This window comes from Scylla paramamosain, chromosome 3 (assembly GCF_035594125.1).
Source record: "Scylla paramamosain isolate STU-SP2022 chromosome 3, ASM3559412v1, whole genome shotgun sequence".
Classification (NCBI taxonomy): Eukaryota; Metazoa; Arthropoda; class Malacostraca; order Decapoda; family Portunidae; genus Scylla; species Scylla paramamosain.
This window is the reverse complement of record NC_087153.1, coordinates 2577501-2585000: the sequence shown is the minus strand read 5'-3', so window position 1 is coordinate 2585000 and position 7500 is coordinate 2577501. Positions and strand designations below refer to the sequence as shown.

The window sequence follows — 7500 nt, the reverse complement described above, 5'->3', positions numbered from 1 at the left end:
ATGCATACGTCACGTTATTTTCATTTTTATTTATTTATTTTTTTTTTCGGAACTTTGTGTCTGTTCTTTTGAAGCAAATATTTCTCATAGTGTCTCGTGCCTGCATTATTTGTTTGAATCCAAGCAACTCTCTGTTTTCCCTGAGCAATGCTAAGATATGTGTTATAAAATATATATAGTTTTATAAAAGAGCAAGGAACTGGTGTCGTGGGGAAGGTCTTGCGGATCAGTTTAAAGCAAAACAAGGGCGTCATGTAAGATATTTTGGGAGCCACTTTTTTTTTTCTTCTTCTTTTTCTATAAGAGGGACACTGGCGAAGGGCAATAAAAGCTTTTTCTTTTTCTTTTTTCTTTATAAAGCGTCAATCTCTAAGGAGAGGTCAAAAAGTCATTCAAAACTGGAAGATAACTGTTTTGAAACCTCCCTCTGCCAGTCAGTCAGTTAAAATGAATGTCATTCATGACATCAGTTGTATTAGTTTGTCAGTCAGTCAGTTATTTATTTATTTAGATACTTCGTCAGTCAGTCAGTCCATCAGTCAGTCAGTCAGTCAGTTGGGCAGCAAGAAAGTCAGTCAGGCACTACAAGTAATGTAATTTGGGGATTAGCAATGGTCTGAGTCGCCAAATGTTTTAATACAGGACTCGGCACGCACTCCTGGTTTTCTATGGTGATGTACATTCTAAAACCGCCTCTTGTGATATATCTTGATGTATTGTACTATATGCTACAAAACATTAATCCTAAGTGTTTATGCTAATAGTATCCAAGGAATCTGGTGATGCACTCTATAAAAGTTATTATAGGCTAAATACTCGCAACTATAGTGTTTTCACATTTATTTGTAGTCTCCTGCTACATATTAAATCTGAACCATTTTTTCCACTGGTTTCTACAGGGACTAATGTTTTGTCTGGCAAATCCCAAGAAATAATCGGATAAGTATTATCAAATTTTGTGCTGCAGGGATACTGTGACGACGCGAGACCGTGGCGAGGCGAGAGGATGGGCAGTATCAGACGCGACTTCTCCAAAAACACCCAGAAAACCCCGAGGCGAGAGATACGAGTTGGCGGTGCTGTGGCTGATTGCACAAACATCACGAGAGAAGAACCAAAGTGTGAAAAGATGGGTTATATTTGTCAAGAAGAAAAGGGCAACTCAGAGAAGACGATTGGAGACAAGATATAAACAAGGCTATGCTGGCTAATAATGTTTTTTTTTTTTTTTTTGTTTTATAAGTTGGTTTGATAACACACAAATTACGTAAAGATTTATTTATTTACTTATTTATTTATTTATCTATTCTTTTATTTTTATTTTATTTATCTATCTTTTTTTATTAAGTCGGCTAGAGACCCTGGTAGTTTTTTTCCAGACCACTGCGAACACCCCATTCAAGTATAGCGGTAAGTCAGTCGATCAGTAAACGTATTCAAGACAGATATTCGGATCACCACCACGCTGTTTCAATTAATCATTCACTATACATAAAAATAATCCCCTGCGTCATGATGTTTTAGTCCATTAATCACATCATCTTTTCATCGGTAGCCTAAAGGTTTGAACTTTAAATGAAGAGAGAGAGAGAGAGAGAGAGAGAGAGAGAGAGAGAGAGAGAGAGAGAGAGAGAGAGAGAGAGAGAGAGAGAGAGAGAGAGAGAGAGAGAGATTACACAGGTCTATATTATATATTCGTACATATAGTAAAGTGTATAGTGCCAAAATATTAAGTAAATAAATAAATACACAAATAAATAACACACGCACGCACGCGACCACACACACACACACACACACACACACACACACACACACACACACACACACACACACATTATCATTTACTTTTTTTTTTCCTATCAATATTGCTTTTTTTTTTTTTTTTCACCTGAGTGTAACGTGTGATCCTTACGGTCAATCACCTTATTATTTATTATTAGTATGACGCATTACCCTTGCCACAATACTTCCCTCAACATGGCGCCCAGTCACCACCAGCATTACTCACCTCAGGGTGCGTGTTGCCTTCCTGCCCCAGCATTGCTCCCACGCGTACCTCCACCAATGGTACTGTTGGGCCGCCGCATGGCTGTGTGCTGAGGGGCGCCTTGGATGGGGTGTAGGTTCCATTAGGCTGCTCAGTGAATCGGTGTGAATAAACGTGCAAACAAACGCGCATCCTCCCACTCACTGTGATTCTTGAACACTGAGGCATCGTGTTATGAATTTGCATTCGTTCGTATGTCAATGAAAAATATTGAAAAGATAAGTGATTATTCTTTTATCTACCTAATTTTATTTATCGTTATATGCAATTCACCTTAATGATTTGATTGAACTGATTCAAAAGGTTTTATGCTCATGGAGCTTTCATCCGGGGAACCTTGATCACGTTCAAATACTAATGAAAATATAGAAAAGACTTTTTCTAATCTTATTTTTAACAAATTTTATTAACCAGTATGATTTTACAGTATATCATACATTTAAACTATTAATTTACGAGTAGGTGCATGATGTTGACGGAAAAAACGTGAAGACGGAAGCTTTCACTATCGGTAAACAATAAAATTCTAATAAGCTCTAAAGGCACATTTATACTAAAATTACCATTGAAAAGATACTAGTTATTTTTACCATACTTTTTTTTATACACTATACATTACTAGCTGATAATGTTCCAATAAATAGATAAAATAACTTCTTTTGGCAGGAGTCACATGGCGTCAATGTTGAGTAAGATGGCGTAGTGATTGTACTTGTTGTCTGTAAGCGTAAAATTTGCGTATTTGTATTGTGCATTTCTTACTGAAAAACTGATGGAAAGTAAATACCAGTGAGACGAATACAAACACAACGGGAGTACTACGGTGCAATTGTTACTACGATGAAGGTAAGTAGACTAAGGTTAGTTCACGGTGCTTCTCTGCCTGCTACTATTATTACTATTTTTTTCTTCTGAGACTACTACTACAGAGATAAAAGATGGATAAGCTGTTATTATTATTATTATTATTATTATTATTATTATTATTATTATTATTATTATTATTATTATTGTGAAAACTAGACTAGGCTTGAAATACATTACGCTAAGCAACTGTCCATTTATTCAATTTGTTTATCTTTATTTTAGGATTGACAGCAACTTTAAATCTACAGAAAAAAATAAATAAATAAATAAACAAAAAGTACATAAGACAACATGAGGCTATGACATGGTTGCTAGCAGTAGGTAGCCTCATCAACATTACTAAGGCTACGTTGTGTTAAAACTCAGAGACGATTCTTTTTATCGTTATCATTTCTTCTTCTTCTTCTTCTTCTTCTTCTTCTTCTTCTTCTTCTTCTTCTTCTTCTTCTTCTTAGTCACTACTACTGTTACTGAAGGTTGGGATAGGCTAAAAAAAAAAAAAAAGATAGTAAATTTTTACATCAAAAATATACTAAGATAAGCTTGACTACTACTACTAATACTACTGCTACTACTACTACTACTACTACTACTACTACTACTACTACTACTACTACTACTACTACTACTACTACTGAAGGATAGGATAGGCTAAAAAAAAAAAAAGTGTTTAGAAAGTATAATTATCAAGATAGGCTATTACAACAACTACTATTACTACTACTACTACTACTACTACTACTACTGTTGCTGCTGCTGCTACCACCACTACCACCGTCATAATTTTCCACAGCAAGGCACGGTGTCACTACGTAATGATACTAACAGCCATATTTCCTCCGGTATCTAAATTAGGTGTTGATTGTATCACCGGAACGTGTGGGATTGTATTTCACGTTTTTCCTCACCACCTTTGCTTTTTCTATCATACACAGCGCTTTGATGGCAGTTGTATGTGCACTACCTAAGGGGGGGGGTTATGTTATGTTTGTATGTACTATTTTTAGCTTATTATTATTATTTTTTTCTTATTTTATTTGTCATTGCATTAAGTGTTTTTATTTTGGTGTTAATCCTTATCTTGCTTTCTATCAGATTAGTTTCACCTCGCCATTGTCTTCAGCGTTGTGTTCCTTTCATTTTAAGTTCAAATTCTCTCTCTCTCTCTCTCTCTCTCTCTCTCTCTCTCTCTCTCTCTCTCTCTCTCTCTCTCTCTCTCTCTCTCTCTCTCTCTCTCTCTCTCTCTCTCTCTCTCTCTCAGTTGCTGGGATTTGTATGCGAGGTATGTTATTAACTAGGAATGTGTATATCTATCCTATTATTTTCCTACTTTTTTTTCCTCCTTTGCTTTTTAAGATTCACAAGGCTGGCTCGTTGTGAGGAGGGAAGGCATCTTTCGTTTATATTGTTTATTATTATTATTAGTATTTATTTATTTATTTATTTATTATTTTTTTATTTATTCATATTATTATTTATTTATTTTTTCTCTGTTTTTAGTGGATGTGGTTTACGTATATGTATACTTTGTGATGTAGGTGGGTTGGGTGTATAGGGCAGGGAAGAATTATGTAGTATTTGTAAGTTTCTATATATATTCTTCATTTTTTTTTGTTATTTATTTATTTATTTTTATTTATTTATTTATTATATTTTATTTTATTTTTATTTTTTATTTTTTTTGTGTGGGGTGTAGGATATAGGATGTTTTCAAGTGGTAAAGAATCTCTCTCTCTCTCTCTCTCTCTCTCTCTCTCTCTCTCTCTCTCTCTCTCTCTCTCTCTCTCTCTCTCTCTCTCTCTCTCTCTCTCTCTCTCTCTCGTTTCTATCAAATTTTATGCATCTTTTTTTTTTTTAGACTGCACGCCCTCTCTCTCTCTCTCTCTCTCTCTCTCTCTCTCTCTCTCTCTCTCTCTCTCTCTCTCTCTCTCTCTCTCTCTCTCTCTCTCTCTCGTTTCTATCAAATTTTATGCATCCTTTTTTTTTATTAGACCATTTTTTTTTCAACGTATGCAACTTCTGCGCTATTGTTCAGCTAAGAAAGGTAGTTTTCTCGTTTAAAAGATAATAGTGATAATTAACAATAAAAAAAAAGGATCATCTGTTCATTTCCTATTACCATATAATCTCATGGTGCGGCTTAATGGTAATGACTGCCAAATACTCTGAAAAAAAAAAATGCAAGGATTTCTCTTTGTGTTGAATTCCAGCTGCTTTTTTTTATCTCTTCATTTATGTAAATTGTTAGAGCCTCCGAACTGAGTTATCCCCTCCGTCTCTACTTTTTTTTATTCTATTTATTTATTTATTTATTTATTTATTTATTTATTTACTGTCCTTGAGATTGTCATATGTATGTTTTATTTTCCTTGTCTACAAACCTAAATAACAAGATATCTATATCTCACACACACACACACACACACACACACACACACACACACACACACACACACACACACACACGTTAGGCCAGTAGCTTCAAAGGATTAATCTGCAGGAATAGCACAAGGTGACTCATTCCAGATAAGATATACATGACCTCATACAAAGGCATGGATATATATATAGTCATTTGGGGGAATAAATGAAAGTTTTCATTAACATCAACCTGTAGCCTTTAATACTTGCCTTAGAAAAAAAACAAATACCATAAGATATGTATAATTCTGTTGTGCTTTCAATGTTGTACCGTATTTTGTTCTAATCTTTATATTTTTTCTTAATAACTGAAAAAGACAGAATCATTTGTTGCCCCCAAATGGGGTAAGAAATTAATTGCGAGGGGCAAAAAATAAAAGGGCTGAAACTTCTCTAAATTATAATTCCTTTGGATTCTAATAGAGTTCATAGAGATGAATTTTCTCTAATAATCACTAAACAAACTGAGTTATTTGAAAATTTGGCAAATTTGCCTGTAGTGAAAAAAAATGACAATTTTGGGGTAAAAAAAATCATGTGGGGAAAAAAATTAATGGAGTAAATAATGACCCTTTTTTTTTTTTTTTTTTTTTTTTTTTTTATGTAGGAAGGATACTGGCCAAGGGCAACAAAAATCTAATAAAAAAAATGCCCACTGAAATGCCAGTCCCTAAAAGGGTCAAAGCAGTGGTCAAAAATTGGTGGATAAGTGTCTTGAAACCTCCCTCTTGAAGGAATTCAAGTCATAGGAAGGTGGAAATACAGAAGCAGGCAAGGAGTTCCAGAGTTTACCAGAGAAAGGGATGAATGATTGAGAATACTGGTTAACTCTTGCGTTAGAGAGGTGGACATAATAGGAGTGAGAGAAAGAAGAAAGTCTTGTGCAGCGAGGCCGCGGAAGGAGGGGAGGCATGCAGTTAGCAAGATCAGAAGAGCAGTTAGCATGAAAATAGCGGTAGAAGACAGCAAGAGATGCAACATTGCGGCGGTGAGAGAGAGGCTGAAGACAGTCAGTTAGAGGAGAGGAGTTGATGAGACGAAAAGCTTTTGATTCCACCCTGTCTAGAACAGCAGTATGAGTGGAACCCCCCCAGACATGTGAAGCATACTCCATACATGGACGGATAAGGCCCTTGTACAGAGTTAGCAGCTGGGGGGGTGAGAAAAGCTGGCGGAGACGTCTCAGAACACCTAACTTCATAGAAGCCGTTTTAGCTAGAGATGAGATGTGAAGTTTCCAGTTCAGATTATAAGTAAAGGACAGACCGAGGATGTTCAGTGTAGAAGAGGGGGACAGTTGAGTGTCATTGAAGAAGAGGATAGTTGTCTGGAAGATTGTGTCGAGTTGATAGATGGAGGAATTGAGTTTTTGAGGCATTGAACAATACCAAGTTTGCTCTGCCCCAATCAGAAATTTTAGAAAGATCAGAAGTCCCTAGTACTAGGTCAGTTCCATTCTGTTAAGAAAATTAATTAACAGAGCCCTTCCTTTTTACGACGAAGAAGACAGTCATTTGCCTCTACATCAGGGAAAATGAAAACTCCTTTTTGATTTCTGGGAGCACAGGTCCATAAAATATGTACTGTGACTCTAATACTTCAATGTCTTTTACTGGTCTTTCGCACCACGTCCAGTCATGTGACTTCTACCTTTTCAATGTCATCGTCGTCATCATCATTTGTAAAGGTCTTTGTCACCTTACCCCAATAATATTTTACACAGTATATATATTACATTTGTACAGTATATATCCATTTTAGGTTCATTTACAACTGAAAACCATATACATATATCAATTACCCTATTATCCTTGTGCTCAGTATTACATTTTTTCATCTGGACACGGTTCCACAACATTCCACTACTCATTCCATATTTCTTAGCAGTTCTCTTGATAGATGATCCTGCCATTACTTCATTAATTGCTACTGCAATTGTAACTTCATTATATTGTTTCTTTTTCTTTTTATAGGTCCGTACCATTCTGATAGATGTTAGATGATACTGTGATAGCCTTATGTTAAATGCACCCGTCTATTTACTCTGGAAATAGAATTTAGTAGATTATATTACACAGTATAGTTCCTAGATCAGGTTTTATCAATTGTTCCGGAGACTAGAATACCAGAATATATATATTTATATATATATATATACATAA

At 35.3% G+C, this 7500-nt stretch overlaps 1 long non-coding RNA gene across 2 annotated transcripts in view; it reads left to right on the top strand.

The window, feature by feature from the left end:
• The first annotated feature begins 2730 nt into the window (after positions 1 to 2730).
• Positions 2731 to 7500, top strand: part of LOC135089265 (uncharacterized) — a 121910-nt gene continuing 117140 nt past the window's right edge. For both annotated transcript variants that reach the window (XR_010261440.1, XR_010261439.1), the window contains exon 1: positions 2731 to 2896. This is a non-coding gene — a long non-coding RNA (uncharacterized LOC135089265). The remainder of the gene's footprint in view (positions 2897 to 7500) is intronic.